Source organism: Mugil cephalus, chromosome 14 (genome assembly GCF_022458985.1).
Source record: "Mugil cephalus isolate CIBA_MC_2020 chromosome 14, CIBA_Mcephalus_1.1, whole genome shotgun sequence".
Lineage (NCBI taxonomy): Eukaryota > Metazoa > Chordata > Actinopteri > Mugiliformes > Mugilidae > Mugil > Mugil cephalus.
Genome location: NC_061783.1, coordinates 20,488,301 through 20,506,030, shown reverse-complemented (window position 1 = coordinate 20,506,030; position 17,730 = coordinate 20,488,301). Strand labels below are relative to the sequence as shown.

At 41.2% G+C, this 17,730-nt stretch overlaps 1 long non-coding RNA gene across 1 annotated transcript; it reads right to left on the bottom strand.

Annotated features, from left to right (window-relative positions):
- Positions 1-769: 769 nt before the first annotated feature.
- LOC125020527 lies at positions 770-8,314 on the bottom strand. The gene is made up of 3 exons (XR_007114215.1): positions 8,151-8,314; positions 6,836-7,084; positions 770-857 (listed from the first exon to the last, which is right to left on the bottom strand). It is a non-coding gene; the product is annotated as an uncharacterized LOC125020527 (long non-coding RNA).
- Between the last annotated feature and the right edge of the window lie 9,416 nt (positions 8,315-17,730).

The window sequence follows — 17,730 nt, the reverse complement described above, 5'->3', positions numbered from 1 at the left end:
TTATGAGCAGCGTCCATACGGTGAAGCCTCATTATGTTTCACAAAGCTGAGCTTGAGCCCGATAGATACAGGACCATTGATCAATGGCCTAGCTTCTAACAGGAGAAGTCTCGCTGGTCCACATGAGGTCAATCTTGTCTCTAGTGTCTTGTGCCACTTTAAGACAACAGACCTGAGTGGAAGCAAAGCAGCGTTGACCCGTTACTGGGATCGAACCTGCTTCTAACGACACTGCGTTCGTGCCGTGTGAACGTTTTAACCCTTAAAAAACACGAATGTGTCGCTTTGCTTTGTCACGTCCGCGCTGGTGCACTTTGGATTACTGTAATTACATCAAGGCTTGCAGTACCAGAGAAAATTGAGACACTTGCACTTTACTTTACTGTTTTTATGGTGTCATCATGGTCATTAAACTTGCAGCTTTCCCAGAAAGTTCTTACACTCTTATAACATCTTGGACATTGTATTAAATATTGAAGTTTCCAGGTATTCTGGGAAAAAAAAAATGGCGAAAGCATTTACTCACAAGATATGTTCTGACCTTTTATAGTAGAAAGAAGCAAAGAAAAGGGACGAGAAGAGTTTACATATTTACTGTAAATTTCAAATATATGTTACCAAAATTACCAGTTAAAATAAAAGAATTAAATGTAAAGTGAATGTGTACCGCTGTTTTGATCATGAGCAACATTTAACCCAATGTCAACAACCCTACAAAAACACAGCTGTCTTTGTGTTATTCTTCCCTGAGGTGTCGAGTGTTCAGTACCTGTGCAGTTGTGTCCATCGCTATTGAAGGTTCGGCCGACACATGCGGGCGTAGAGTCGTGTTGTGGCAGGGGATGTGGACGGGAGTTCTGCACATGTCAGATACAGATAAAAAAATGAGGTCAGTTATAGCTACGGTGTCAATCAAGCTTTATTCATACAACACCTTAAAAACAGCATTGGTTGGCCAAAGTGCTGTACAGACATAAAGACACATGAAAAAGACCAAAATCACGACACAAATAACCAATAAGACGGTAAGAAGCCAAAGACATAAGGACAGATAAAACAACATTAAAATAATCAAACAATAAAAACAATAAGATCTAACATCTCAAACTGAGTAAAAAGTCAAAGACTTTTAAATGAGCTTTAATAGAGGCTTTAAAAAGAAGGTCCAGTTAAAAGTCGAGCAGCAGCGTTTTGAACCAGCTGCAGACGAGAAGGTGACATCTGACTAAACCTAAACCTAAAAATGCATCGCAATAATCAACACGAGTTGTGATAAAAGCATGGATTAAAATCTACACACAGTGAGTTTCTTGCATTGCCCAGTCACCAAAGCCAGTCAGCGTTGAACCTTGGCCACAGTCTGGTGGAGCCGAGGGTTGAGAAGGTTGTCAGAGGTTGAAACCATGAACATGGAGCCTGGACGTGAGTTTGACTTGCATCAGTGTGTCTCTGTCTGAACAGTTGTTTAGTCTGGATCCTAATTTTGAGACTATTTGGCTTCGGGAGACTGGTTTGCAACAAGATGCACTAAAGTGAGACGTCTGTGAAGGTTCTCAGCTCAAACCAAGGCAGCGGGGGGCTTTTTTTTGGATAAGTGGACAAGTTTAGCTTCGTTTCTGAATATGAAATCTCTTGCCTACGTTGCCTACGTAAAGAGGGAGAAGGTTTTTGATTCTCAAGTTTTTCTGCTTTAATTTCACTTGAATATACCTGAAGACATGAGCGAATGTGAGAGTATTGGCCAGTAGAGAGAAAGGGTGAGAAAAGCAGTTTTGTTCGATGCCTCCTCCTCCTTCTCCTTGTGAAGTCTGTCAATAAAAATATTTCACTGGATTGATGTAGATGACACTCCAACATGACACTAATATACCCAGCGGCACACTAGAAAAAGAGGGAGGAGGAGGAGGAGGAGGAGGAGGAGGGGGGAGACACTGAAGGCTCGGTGAAGGAGCTGCATGCTGTGGGACTGCAGATGGGTTCGGTGTGTGCGTTATTGGGAGGAGGTGGCGGAGGTGGTGGGGTTGATCTGGGGCCAATCAATAACCGCAGGCTCTCTTACGACCCCCGAGTTCCTCCTGGCTTGGCTGGCAAGCTGGAAATCAATGGGCCGGGCCAATAACTCAGGATGGTGTGTGGATTAGTGAACTGTCAACTAATCAGAGAGTTACTGAATCTGACACCGCGGCTATTAACCTATCGATATGACACTTGGCACTGACACACACTCGCGCACACGTGGAGAGAGAGATATATGTATGTGTATTGATGAACACGCGTGCGAATGCCTGAAGGCGGCGGCGGCGGCGGCGGCTTTACGCGTTCTTGAACGGCCGCACATGTGACGCACACACACAAACATTTACGTGGACATATTTTCTTTCGCACGTGGAGCACAGAGATAATTGCACCATGAAAAAAATGGCCAGTATGTAAAACTATTTGGAATAAATGTGATTAAATGAGAGCAATAATAATTAAAAATGAGCTGTAACAGTCTTAAGTTCTTATTAACATACGAATGCCTCTTGTGTAATTATAAAATTAAATATAGGAATAAACTGAATAATCCAACATGTCTTTCTTCTAGAGGTTTAATCTGTTAAACTACTAAAATACTGTTTAAATAAAGGTTTAAAATGTCATTTATTAAATATTTATTTGACTGTAAAATGCTTTTATTTACATAAATTTAATCTCTTTTAAAGGTGACATGTCATATTGTATATATATCAGTCTACATAATAAAATAAAATAAAATTCATACAATTCATGAATAATAATTTAAAAAACTTTCCACTAATGGCAGATCTTCAATGTTTTTATGGAGAGATTAAGGAGCGACCTCCTACCTACTACATGTGCTCTATATTAAACTCAGCCCGGTGCTATTTTAAATATACATTATTATTATCATTCAGTACTAAGCAAGCTAGAAATTTAAATTTGTGGAAGGAAATCTAAAAAAAAAAATATATATATATATAAAATGTCTAATCAACCAAAGACCCTCTGTTAAAGACCTATATTCTAAAAGTCACCTGGTTTTAGAGGCTGTGAAACCCTAAGAGCAGCATTCAGAGTTTCTCTGCTCCTTAATATCAAATCAGAAACACACAAGACGACACCAACGACCCTGAGAACAATTTAGCAGCAGAGGCTGAGGAACGAACTATTTCGTCCGTATGATGGAGGAAGTGGGAGTTCACACAGCGAACGGAGCCTTCACAACGTTTGACCTGCAGGAAAAATACTTTCTTTCAGCTCAAGTTGACTCAACTTTGACTCAGTTAAAGAAAATCACAAAGAGCATCATATGTTTCCTTTGAACCCGCATCACTTCCATATGATATTAACAGCAAATGAAAGAGTTTGCCACAGCGGAAGGTGCATTGTGCTAAAAGCACCAACAAATAAATAGATAAATAGAAAAAAAAAGCAAAAAAAAACAAAAAAAAACGCTAAATTGCACATACCTTGATTTGTTTGAGGACTTGTTCTATCGACTAGTGTGAAAATCTGCTCATGCTTTGAGTCAGTTTTATGTTGAAATGTAAGAATTTCTAAAGGCCGCAAAAAAAAGTAAAGCAGCACTTAAATAAGTTAATTTTACACATGAGATAAAAGGAGGAATGAAGTACACATCTTAAAAATCTATTCATAGATGTTACAAGTGTTAATAATGACAAAAAGCCTGAATTCTTATTTAGTCGTATGTTAATGAAGGGACTGTTCATTAAAGATTTGTAGCAGCTCTACGTGGGATTTAAAGACACGAAAACAAGGGCTAAACTGACACTAGAACCAGAATCTGGGAATAAAGACATTCCTCAAACACTGTCCGAGGACAGCGGCTTCATTCAGGCACTCACAGAACACGCGTTCAGCCTTCACAGTTCATTTATGGATAAATGTGAAACCCGAAAGTCATCCTTCAGCTTTATTACATGCATGGCGCGGGCGCCGCCGCTTTGACCCCTGACCTCTGTGTAAGCGGCGGCAACGAGCATTGGCGAAACCACAACTTTCAACGTGCTCCAGCGTTTGTCAACATCTAAACTGTGAGCATGAGCCAAATCAGTGATTTCATGACGCGCCGCCGCCTGAAAATGTACGTCGGCTGTAAACGGTGAGTAATCTCTATTCTCCACGTAGAGAAGCTGAGGTTAGTGCGCTACATCGAAGCTTTCATACAGTTTCTATTCCTTTTTATTTTCCTAAATATGTAAACTCTGCTTTCTTCATATTCTCATGTTCCTCCAGTGTGGAACTACAGGTTTATTCTGCGTCAAGGGTGCTGCTTCATTTTACATTATTCGCCTCCTTTCTTCTGGTTTCTGCTTTTTTTTTTTCTTCTTCTTCTTTGAGGGGGTGGGGGGGGGGGGCACAAAAGGAGATTATTTTGGGGGGTAATTCCATTGAAACCGCTCTGAAATAACTTGACTTGGCATGTGCCTATACAAGGCTCCACAAAGGGCTCCAGGAATACTATTCAGTAATGGGTTAAAGCAGGAGAGGAATCAGGACAAAAAGCCTGATGGTGAGCGTGTGTGTGTGTGTGTCTGTCTGTGTGTGTGTGTGTGAGTTACAAGAGCAGCTGAAATGAGGGAAAAGAGAGAGAGCGAAATAACCTGAGAGAAAATAAGACAGCTAGCGAGAGGGGGAGAAAAAAGGATGAATGAGTAGCAGAGAAACTAGTGGGAGATAATCAAGTGTTGAAAAGGAAAAGGGAAGAGGAAACACTAGTTCAATATCCTGCGAACGCTGCAGCATGTTAAATTTCCCCGTTACCATGCGAGCGCGCAAATAAACGTGTGGAAAACAGATTCATTTGGCTCAATTTAAGGGTTTTCGGTGCAAAGTAAAAGCCGCTCCTTTGCTTGACGAGTGTATTTCCCGGGAGAATTAAAAAAATAAATAAAGAGACACTATAACCAGTGGAAAAGTGAAGGACAAATGCAGGAAATGAACAAAAAAACCTCGGCATCAGACAAGAAAAGAAGAGGTGGAAAGGCTCCAGAATCAGAAGATTGGTCGGGGGCAGGCGGGCCCACACTGCTGCGTGACGATAAGAGCTGCAGAGAGGAAAGACAAGAAGAAAGCGAGTCCGGGGCTAAAAGAAAGAGGAATGGAGGCAGGTTACGGCATTACAGGCGCAGGGAGAAAGGCGAGGGTGGAGGCAGGTGAGGAGGGGGGCGCCGGGGGAGGTGGGGGCGGGCCTCCCACACACACACTCCGGATTAGGAAACATATGCAGTGGAGTAGCGAGGGATTAGAGGGTGAACGAGAGCTGGAAGAAGGGAAAGAATGCTTTTTGGGGAGGAGAGGTGGGGTTGGGGGGTGGGGGGGGATGGAAACACAAGTGCTCGGCCAGGCGTATTTCCACCCTGCTTTTATCCTACATCCCCTCCTCCTTCTCCTCCTCCTCCTCCTCCCACCTACTCACCTTCATCTTTGAACCTCCGGGATGACGAGATGTGTGTGCAAGGACTTGAAGGGAGACATTTTTTTTTGGCACTGTCTTTTGGGTGAAGTTATTTGTTGCGTGTTGGAAAAAAATATTCATAATTAATGAGTGAACAAGCTCACCACTAAGTTAAAGAAATAAAAGTGACTGATACAAATGTCTATGAATTTTTTGTGGCTGAAACAGAATGAGATTTAAAACGTTCCTCTCACCGTAAACCAGGATTTCTAACAAAATTAAAGTCTGCATTATCAATTAAGACATCTGGGTTACTCACAGACATCGTTCTTTGGATTTTTTTATTCTTAAAAATTACTTTAAACCCTCTTCAAACTATTATTAAGTTAATCAGAATTTGCTAAAGCACAAAATCATCAAATTCTAAATTTCTTGATACATCTAGTGAATTTAATTAGTTTAAACTAAAAGTTATTTACAGTAATAGAGTGAAAGCATTTTAACATATGAATGTGAATTATATTTAATCTGTAACTTCTCCGAGTTTTAACAAACGTAAAACTGCCTTAAAATATGCAACTGCAGTGAACATCTTTTATTAGTAAGTATGATCAAGATCATCAAGTAAAAAAACATCTGCTGCACGTATAGAAACGTCGATACTTGGATGCATAGTGCTGTAAAGTCTGCAGGCCTGTGTGTGCCAGCGAATACTTGTGTGTATTGGGTTGTTACAGGGGGTCACGAGTCAAGGTCAGGTGATAATTTGCTGGTGAGAAGAAGGGATGGAAGGACAGCGGGGTAGGAGGACAGAAGAAAAAAGTAAAAGAGAGGAGGTCAATCATGGAGGAAGAGGGAAACGTGCAACTGCAACTCCACCGATCTGTCACTGTTCTTTTCTCCCTCAGCTTGTCCAATTTTTTCCTATTTTTTTCTGGTCTGATTTGAAAAGAAAACAGAAAATGCCACTTTAAAATAGATGTAAACAAATACTAAACATCCTAAAATGGCTCACACCTCTCAGCCGCACATAACTGTTTGTATATTCAGAAAAATGACAATATTTCACGTCTCTCTTTATCATCAACCAAACGTCTTCCTCCTCCCTCACCCCCACCTTTCTCCACCCTCACAAACACAAAACCACACTCCTGAACCAGAAAGGGGTCAACCTTCGGTGGATGAGGTCAGGCGTCTGGGATGAAATTGACCTCTGACCTGCAGGGGCACAATTGCCCGCATGCATCCTAACCAGCTGGACAATGAGACGGGCCGCGTGCGTCTGCTATGTGCAGCGTCTGTTGACATACGTGCATCTATATTTTTTTTTTCCCGTGTTTGTGCTTTGGCGATTTGTGTGCGTTTTAATGTTTTTCTGATGTGTGTGTGACTACACTGAGAAATTGGATTTACCTCCCGTGCTTCACAGGGGCCGGGGTCACGGCTGCTTGTTACCGTCGCCGAATAACAAAACAATATTGATCAGTCCGAGGTCGTCCATTGACGAATCCTGTCTTCAGCGGTTTCCTGCGAGCGCTCATCACTTCCCATCGTCTTCCTTATCCGGGGTTAATATCTCATTAACGTCTATTATCTCCGCACCAGTCACCAAGGCAACAAACCGACGGGACATGAGCCGACAATTCACCCGTAGCTGGCATCCTGCGGATCAGACAAGCAATGACCAGATTATTGGAAATCAATCCTGGGGAATTACTGTTTCCCTGACCTCCCGAGCTTCAGTCCCGCTATTTATTGAGGAACACTGGTCAAATGTCGACTATAGTAAGGGTTTACACACGTGTCAATACTTACAATGATGAGAGTCAATATGCAATGAGTGTGATGACTGTGGCTAATCATTTTTTAGGTTCATAAATCAGATCTTACCTGGAAGCCATGTAAAGTGAAGAAAGACGAATTTATATGGACTGAATGGATTTTGGATTTATTGTTTATCTACACACATTTGATTGCTTCATTTTATTCTGATTGCAACATTTTATAAAGATTTCCAGCACCTGAAAATGTCAGAAAATATATATATTAATCGATATCATCAGTAAATGTGAGTTTAATTCATCTTAAAGTGCTGAGATGACAGTGAACCGCGGGGGGTCGGAGCAGGTCTATATGTGAGGGGCTTTTCTTTCTTATCAGGCGCTCGGCAGTCCTGATCCTTATTTTCCACGGAGCAATGAGGAAATATTATTTAACAGCCTGCAGTTAGAGCTTAGCTACACAAGTGACAACTTTACTGCCACAATATTTTGATGATTACACTTTTTTTTTTAGTACAATTATAGATCTGCCATGTTTGATGATTACATTTAACCTATATATTTTAGGTTAATTCTCAACCACTTCTTCACTTCACTTCACTTCTAGCTTCATATTAACTTCTGAGCTAGTTTTTATGGTGTTATATTTAAATCCTAACCATGAAGAGCCTTAACAGTTACACTGCGAATGAGGATATTCCCCACATTAGCCAGTTAGCTTCCTAACAACTTGCTAGTCAATTGTTGTTTTCCTTTATTTTACATTTACAGCTGACATTGTAAATAATACTTTACGCTTATTTATATTTAATGGATTAAACCTAGAGAGTATCTGTGACTTTAACTACGCTAAAAAAGGCCTTGTGAGGGTAATTAACACTAGTCGTACAATACGGAAGTGAAGCCCATTTACGATGATACGCGGCTAACAGCCGATTAAACCTTACCAAATAATTGCTCCTTCCTCAGCTCAACCCTCGGTATGTTTTGACACGATGACAAAAAAGAAACAAACGGGACATGTTTGGTCTAAACTTTTGGATTCAGGTGTCAATTTCTCCTAAAATTAACAAATTAGCTAATTTAGATATTAAACGCGCCGAACGCTGCTCTTCCGGTGCGTCACTTAGCAACGGCATTGTTCCGGAAGTACACCTGCGGAGGGATACCTGCTAATTAACACGAACTAGAGCCTTCTTAACGGACTCGGTATGCGTGCGAATGTTTATTTAAACACTTTAATAATATATATATATTTTTTTACTGTGGTTTTAAAAGCAGCTTCTAAAATGCCTACGGGCATATTTGAGAGAACGACCAGCTCTCGCCTGCTGCTGATGAGTAGTGGTAATGGCAGAGTGGCCAGCTGACCTTTGACCCCGGGGTCAAGCCGGCGGAGGGTCTCGGGGGCCGCCGCGACAGACGCTCCCCTGCAAATTGATGAAAAAGGCAATAGAGTCTCCAATAAAAGCAAAAGAGCGACACATAATCACATCAGTGCTTTCAGTGGCAATAATGATGTTTTGTTAGACTTGACCAGATTTTCCAGTTGTTCCTGCAGATTAAGACGCGTTCAAGTTTTTATTCACGCTGTGATTTTATATTAAAGATAATAATAATAATAAAAAAAGATAATGCTTCCACATAAATAAAAATAAATATTGCTGCATATTTCTTATCCTTTAATTTGTGCCAACAGATAATTCCTGAATTTGGATTTCTTGACACTTTGGGAATTATCTAAAAGCCAAAAGTGAAGTTTAAATATCAGTTTTGATTATGACTTTATAGAAAGCAGAGTGGGCAGCTGGGGACATGTGGCCCTCCAGATATGAAACGGTTATTATTCATCAATTCAAATGAAAGTGTGTCGGTGTGGATGGAAAATCGATCGATGACAAATGGAGTTTTTTTTTTTTTTTTTTTTTTTTCGGTCGGTGAGGAAATTTCCTCCATTTCTATTTATTAACCTCATTCATAAAATAATAGTAACAGGTACAGGTTATTTACATGAAAATAGCAAATATTTAAATATATTTTTATTTATGCAAAAAGGGAAAAAGAATAAACCAGGATGATGAAATGCAAACAGATTTCCCAGCAGTCTTGCACATAAATGTGCTACATTTCTTTTAGATAATTTATTCATGCTTCTAATTTCGTTTACCTTAATTTTTCTGCTTTTAATAAAACTGTTTTCTGTCCTATTTTAAACATTTGCCAGTCACAGACATTAAAAATCTTCCCTGCTCTTCCTGTTAAAAGATGACAGGCCATTTACATCCAATGCATATTCAGAAATTTACCTAAATAAAAGCAAATACGTGCAGAGCGAAGAGGCAGTGAGTGTAGCATTGTTAGATTTAATTTATCATCATAAAATATAGCTGAAGTTTCTGTTTTTAAGCGTGTTTTCTCGGAGTGTGGCTCATTTGCATATAAGCAAACACATTTAAAACGCTGCCATAAAACGGAGCTTGTTGCTTTTTGTTTGAATTTCCTAAAGAGTAGGTCACATTTTTAGGTCCAAAACGAAAAAATGTTCACATTTTAATATTTGCATTTCAATTATTTAAATAAAATAAAACAGAAAATAAAACAGCCAAACATATATTTTTCTTTAACTTATCAACAGGCTTCAGGGAGAAGATAAATGTGCAATAAACTGCACTAAATACACAAATCGCGGTTTCCATTAATTAACACGTTTATCAAACCTAAAAACAAAAGAAAAGAAAATGTGGCGCTTATTTCCAATAATTGACTCAGATCATACTAAAGTCCTGACTGTGTGTTATAATTTACAGTTAAAGCACTTTAGAATAATCTGTTTTCATTCATAAATAACTGAAGCGAATTAAACTAAGAGGAAATGAAGGATATTATTTTTAATAAATAGAAGATTCTGACTCTTATGATGGAATTAAAATGGAGAAGTTGGAGTCAGTTTAGGTTTTGCTGATTGGTGTGAGTGTGTGTGTGTGTGTGTGTGTGTGTGTGTGTGTGTGTGTTGTGTGTGCAGGCGTGCACATGTGCATGGCAATGAACTGATTACAGCCTGAGCAATTTATTGATCGGGGATTGAAGGTGTATTAGTGGGATCAGTGGCTCATGTAGGCTTCTTCGTGCAGGGGTTGAGATGGGCAGAAGATTTTGGACCGTGTGTGTGTGTGTGTGTGTGTGTCCGTGTGTGTGTGTGTGTGTGTGTTCACATCCCTGACCGATGGGATTTCCATTAATTTACCTGCAGCCTCGGAGTTTGCAGAAAAAAAAAATCCAGACATATGTCACGGATGCATCTGCAGGATGATCCAGTAAAGAACCCGTAAAGAAAACGTGTCTTTTATTTGACGCTCTCACGTGTGTCTGTTTTAAAGAGATAGAGGAAGAAAAACCTACAACATAAAACAAACTGATGAGGTAAAGCAGAGAACGCTTTTCTTTATTCCAAAAAGAAGCGACAAAGACGAATAAAGAGGACATCACTCGTCTCCTGTCTCTCTGGGTTTCCTTCCTCCCCCCCCTTTCCCTCTTTTTAATTGATTTACCGTAATTAACTCAGTGTGTTCATCGATTTCCCCGCGACCGCCCCACGCCGCCTCGAGATCGGCCACCTCATTATTTCCGCGTTAACCCCGAATAATCCCGAATAAATACCGAGCACATTCAATAACAATTAGACCCAGACGCCCACCACTAAATAATCCCACGTCCTTTGGCTTCCGGGCCCTGTAAAGACTTTGTATCTTTATTCTGACAACCAAATTCATTTAAGAGCGATACTGTATAGAAATACAGTACGTGAAGTGGAGGAAAAAAATCATTAGAAATGAGGCACCTGCAGCCTCCAGGTGACCCCCCCCCCACCTGCTAAAACGTTGCTCATCTTCTCCACCGTTTGACCAATTAGGCAGATTAAACCCTGTTAAAGAGCAGCTCAGCCAATTAAAAGGCCCACGGTGCACATCAGCCGCTCTGACTCAGGGCTGCAGCATCTCTCTGTCAGGTTCACAGGCTCCGAGAGGAGGAGGAGGAGGAGGAGGAGGAGGAGGAGGAGGAGGAGGTCAAACTAGCCTGGAGGCAGCTCTCCAGCCGGCCTCACTTCTGACACCCTGTCCATGTTTCATCCTAAGATATATAGACACTCATTTAGAAGAATATTAGGAGCACTAGTGGAAGCTAATCCATTCGATTATAACAATCCTGCTTTAAATCCTCCTTCATGACTGTTTCTAATCTCCCGTTTAGGGTGATACGTGGTGATTGAACTGGATGATCATTTTGGAGGATGGATAGTTTGTTTTTTAATTTTATAAAAGTGTTTCTGTTATTTAAACATTGCCAAATGAATGACTAAAACAGTGTTGTAGAAATAATACAATTCCATGATACTACAGTCTGCAGCCTCCACGACAAAAACACAGTTGAATCAACAGCTCTCGGTTATTCTCTCAGAAGACAAGAAAAAAAGAAACGTATATGAGGATGCATTTGTTTTCTAATGAACCGGAAAATGTTAATCTCCTTTAAAAGTGGTTAAATGTTCGTGCACTTCCACCGTTTTCTGTTTCTTTTTTTTTTTCTCCCCCTGCAGGATTTGAATCCTGAACTTTATAGCTTAAATGTGCACTTTAACACGTTTTAATTTGTCATTTTTTAAATGTCTGATTACTAGTGAGTAAAGAGACGTGTCCATATGCAGCTGTCCAGAAGCTTTTATTCATTCACATTCAAATGCATCCTAATGGTTTTGTCCATAAACATGAATAAAAAAAACAAAACACTAAACACGACGCGTGGGCAAAACAAGAGAGTAAATCAGAATTTAACAGAAAACACCAGAACACGGAGGACAAAAAAAAAAAACGAGGAAAAGAAGAAGAAGAGGACAGAAGCGAAAAAAAATCAATAGGAGAAGAACAGGACATGGCAGAAAGATCAGGTAAAAGAAAAAAGAAAAGGGAGGCTAAGTGAAATTTGACAAAAATAGAACAAAGCCCAGCAGAGAAGAGCAGGAGAGAAGAGAAAAGAGTGCAAGTGAAGAGGAGATAATAGAGTGGAGTCGAATAGAAAAGGGGGCCGGGAAGGACAGAGGACAGAAAGAGAGTTAGGGAGGGAGGGAGGGAGGGAGGGAGGGGACGGAGGTGGCGATGGTGTTGGTCACGGGGGGTTAAAAGAAGGAGGCGTCAAAAGCTTGTGAATTAAACGCTGTGAGGCCCTGTGTCCTCGGCACGTGCACCGGGCCTCAAGAATAAAAGGAGCTCCGGCCCATCTGGCTTTTTTTTTTTTTTTTAATTTTAGTGGCAGGAGGAAAAAAAAGGGGGGAGACACAGAGACAGAGAGAAAGCAGGTGAGGGTGAAAGAGGGAGAGCAGAGAGACCGTGGCATTAATGTAGCCGGGGCGTTTAGGTGCATGCGATTCCCTCTGGGGGTCAGTGACGGTAAAAACATAGGCTCTCGTTGTAACGTAAGGTGCTTTAAAGCCTCTGAAAGCGTCGGCGTCGGTGTCAGAGCGCGCAGGTGAGAGCAGGCGAAGAAGCAAACACAAAAGACGAGGACCAAAAACAGAGAAAAGTCAAAAGATTTTCAGTGCATGTGTGTGTGTGTGTGTGTGTGTTCAGCAGCAGCATCAATAAAAAAAAAAATCAAGAAAATATACAGAAAAAAGCACCTTTAATCTACACGTGTCCTTCACAGGATTTTTCTATAACTTCACAGTATCTGTCTCTCTCTCACACACACACAAACACACACACACACACACACATCCCGTACCTCTCCTGCACTACTCGGCATCTTAGCTGTTTCCATGGCGACGGAGTTGAGACTGCAGCCAGAAAAAAAAAAAAAAAAGAGGAGTGTTGGGAAAGGAAGGGGTGGTGGTGGGTACTTGTGTTTATATGTGTGTGTGCGTGTGTGTGCGTGTGTGTTCATGTGTGTGTGTGTGTTTTTGCAGCAGCAGCAGCAGGTGATGAGGCTCAGCTCAGACAGTGTTTCAGCATCTGGGAAGGTGATTTCTCTCCCGTCTAATAAAAGTTATATTAAGGCCGTAGAAGCAGAGACGGAAGCAGGAAAAAAAAACAAAAAAAAATGACCACATACTTTTCACATCAGTGAAACACAAACGCTACATTTTAAAACATCCCATCCCACTACGTCTTTATTTCCTGACTCTAACCAACAATCATTTGTGTTTATGACACAGCATCGCGAAAGGCTGCAGAATTATTTGTTATTATATTATTATTTTGCTTCCCGGAAACTTTCCTGAATGATAAAAATACATAAGTGATAATAATAAATGTGTCTACGGCCGTCAGACAGTCCATTAGTGGTTATTTCCAGCATCCTGCGTGAGCTGGGAAAAAAAAAAATAAAGAAAAAGAAACTAAAAGTCAATAATGTATAATTGAACTAATGCATTGGCGTTTTGAAAAAGAAATCTTGATAATCATTTATTTCCATCTGGAGAACAAGAGATTTATTTTGGAGGCTGGTAAACATCCTTTTGATGAGTTCAGGACCTGCGTCGTCCTGTCGGAAATTCTGGTTTTTATTCCCTGAGACTCAGTATTAAATAACAATTTGTTTTCACATTTTGCTTCCTGGAAACTTTCCTGAATGATAACGAAGAGAGAGGTCCACGGTGACACTCTGGCGTTCACCAACTGCATCCAAAGAAAGGCCTTTTCCTCCGCAGTGGGAAGCAGGAAGCAGGAAGCAGGAAGCAGGAAGCAAGCGGTCACTAACGCCATTAACAGAGGCTCCTTTAAACACCAACCCTTCATGTAAACTCCTGCCACAGAGCCCAGGCCGCTCTGAGACTCTCCTGCACGAGTCGGCTCGGTTTAGTTTCTCCGTGTACTTCAAACCGAGCGGCTCGTGTTGGAGTTGGAGGCAATAAATGTTGAACATCAGCTACTTTTACCGAAAAATCACTGCAACACAGAAAAGAGAGACAAGAGTGGAGGGTGTGCAGGACGCAGGGGGGAGGGACGATCGTTCTTAGATTGTCCAACCGCAGAGAGACGTAATTCATTTTGGACCAATCACAGCTGTAGCGGTGTGTGTGATGCTGTAAAACCCATCTATCTATCTATCTATCTATCTATCTATCTGTCTGTCTATCTATCTATCTATCTATCTATCTATCTATCTATCTATCTGTCTATCTATCTATCTATCTATCTATCTATCTATCTATCTATCTGTCTATCTATCTATCTATCTATCTATCTGGTCAGACGTTCATGTAGACAGCGAAGAAGAACTCCATTGTTCAGGGAAACACGTTTTTCTTTGCTGTGCACATAACAATAAACCTCTTGAATCCTGTAAAGAAGAGGCCGATCGTGGCTGTGAGAAGACAAGAAATCACATTTTCGTCCTTTTCGGGAAGTTCAGATTACGAAACCTGAAGAAAGAAACGATGGAAGCACGTGAGAACGTTGAACCACCTCCAACACAGACTTCCGTTTAAAGGCTGGAACAGTCCTGCACTAAATCTAATCCCCATGAAGGCTGTCGTATTCAGCGTTGAAATAACTCAGAGATCTGCTGATTCATCTGTGGTTTGTAGAAATACTGAACGTCACTGCGTTGTACTGGCACATGTTCCTATTATTTTGACATTTCAGCCATAGGACTAAATAACAGAAACACTTTTTTACTCCATTCCCCAAACTGAAGATTCATGAAGGAGGATCTAGAGCAGGACTGTTATATTTCATTTTAACTGCGTAGCTAATGAACTGACATGGATCAGCACTGGCTTTAGTGATCTGATAGTGGTTATTTTTAGCATCCTCAAAGAGTTTAAGAAGCTTTAAAGTTAATAATATATTACTAAACTTCAGTATGACATTTATTTTGATCACTTTTTATTATTCACACGTAGAAAAAAAAAAAGACAGAACAAATAAAAAAATTCTACAAAACATCTGGATTTGATTAGATTTTTTTAGAGGCTGCTAGACGACTTTTGACGAGGTCAGGATCCAGATATCCTGTCGGAAATCACGTGATTTCACTCGTAACTTACTTTTCTTCTGTGTTTTTTTTCCACCCACTTCCAATTGAACACGGAAGCGCCAGCTTGGTCCACGTCGCAGTGTGGGTATTAAAACTCAGCAATAAAGAGGAGTAGCTCATCTGCGGGGCCACATGGAGCAGGAGGAGATCCTCATAGATGAGGAGGGGGCTCTAAAGGACGTTCAACATCACGATATCAGGTGCGTAAAAGCAGCCGAAACGCGTAGGTCAGGTGCCAGGACTTATTTTCAATTAAACAAAAAAAAAAAAAAAGAAAAAAGAAAAATGTGTCGCACAGGCAGGACAAACGCAAAAACAACAAAAGCTCCAGTCTCTAACTTCTAACATCCTCACCTCAACATCTCGCCTCGGGCGGCACAGCGAGAAGTTCCGGGTTCGAGTCCAGCTCGGGCCTCTCTGGTGCGGAGTTTGCATGTTCTCCCTGTGTCCGCTTGGGTTTTCACCTCCAAAGACATGCTCGTTCGGCTGATTGGTGACTCTAAATCGACTCTAGGTGTGAGTGTGAGTGGTTGTTTGTCTCCGTGTTAGTTCAGTGACAGACCGGCGACCTGTCCAGGGTGGACCCGGCCTCTGGCCCGAGGACAGCCGGGATGGAGTCCAGCACCCCCCCCCCTCCGCGACCCTAGTGCAGGATTAAGCGGTAGTGGGAGAGATGAGATGAGAACTCTCACCTGTGCTCGTCTCGTCTGCAGGTTCTCTGACATATGGGCGAAGGGCTGGGGGCGCCACCGTGTGTTCACATGGAATAACTGCAAACAGAAAGTGCAGTTCACCGACGTCCTGAGGACCTGCTTCCTGGTCGCCCTCATCCTCACCGCAATCAGGTCAGGCTTCCGATGAGACGTGAAGGCAGCATGAGCAGGTGGAGATCTAAGAGGAAAATCTGAGTCATCCAGGTCATGGTTTATATCCAAAAAAAAAAAAAAAAGAAAAAAAAAAAGAAAGAAGGCGTTTTAAAAGGCAACTTTTTTTGGATATCCAAATTCATCTGCCATAAGGCGTTTGGTTTGTACACTCACTTGCCAAAACATTAGGTATATTGGTGGAACTGCGGGATTTGAATCTGATCTTAGATAATAACAATAATAATAATAATAATAATAATAATCTGGTTTGTTCCTCACATGCTCATATAGCTTGAGGTACAAACAGCCTCCTCAACGTGTCCGTTGAGACTTTGCATCTTTATTCTTATGACTGATGAGGGTAAAGAAACTTATTTTCAAAATGCATTTAAGAGCAATACTGTACAGAAATGCAGTTAAATATATGAAATGGGTGGGGGAAAAAATCCTTAGAAATGAGGCACCTGCTAAAACGTTGCTCATCTTCTCCACCATTTGACCAATTAGGCAGATTAAACCCTGTTAAAGAGCAGCTCAGCCGATTAAAAAGGTCCACGGCGCACATCAGCCGCTCTGACTCAGGGCTGCAGCATCTCTCTGTCAGGTTCACAGGCTCCGAGAGGAGGAGGAGGAGGAGGAGGAGGAGGAGGAGGTCAAACTAGCCTGGAGGCAGCTCTTTAACCGGCCTGCATGTCCGTGTTTCATCCCGTACAATATATTCAAAATATCAGGCACGCGAGTAGAAAATAATTCTTTCTAATTTAAACAGTCCTGCTCTAAATCCTCCTTCATGACCTTCATGATTGATCGTTGCTGAAACTGCGTTGTCAAAACAATAGGAACAGAGCACAATTATATACAAGTACAAACCACGGCATCCAAGGTTGAGAACACAGATGAATCAACAGCTCTCTCAGTTATTAAAAATGAAATAAAATGCTGAAAACCGTAACCTTCATGAGGAGAAGATTCAGTTCAGAACAGCAAAGAGAGTGGACATGACATCAAATGACTTATTACCTCCCGGCAACTGTTAAAAACCAACACAAAAAGTTAATTTCTTCATTCATTTGTCAATAGACTCGACACCTGCTCCGCTAATTTTACACCATAACTCTCACGTTTACCTGCTCACGGTTCCAAATAAATGCATCTAATCCACCCCCCCTCTCCTCTCAACAGACTATTCATTGAAGAACATGCAGTGGGAAGCTATTACCCTCTGGGTAAGTATTAAAAGGGTCATTTGAAATGTGAAGTTAAAATAAAATGTTGATTTTTTTTATTTTTTTTGTCCGCCTTCCTCTCGTCCTTGCAGATTGGTACCCGACGTCCTTGATGCTGCTGACACTGACCGGTGAGTTGTGTTTCAAATGTGCAAATTCTCTGCAAAGTTTTCCTCAAATGCACGTGGAGCAAACGATAGAAATGTGTCGAGTCTTTCAAGCTGCACGGAGAGCGGGTGTGTGTGTGTGTGGGGAGGGGCTGTTTGATAACCCTGCAGTGGTAATGCAGGATATTGGAGGGGAAGGGGTCTGCAGTGCTGAGAGATTGGCTTTGCACGGACGCCTTGTGACTTTAAGATCCTATTTGGTCCACTGGCTTAAAAATCTAAAAAAAGGAAATCTCG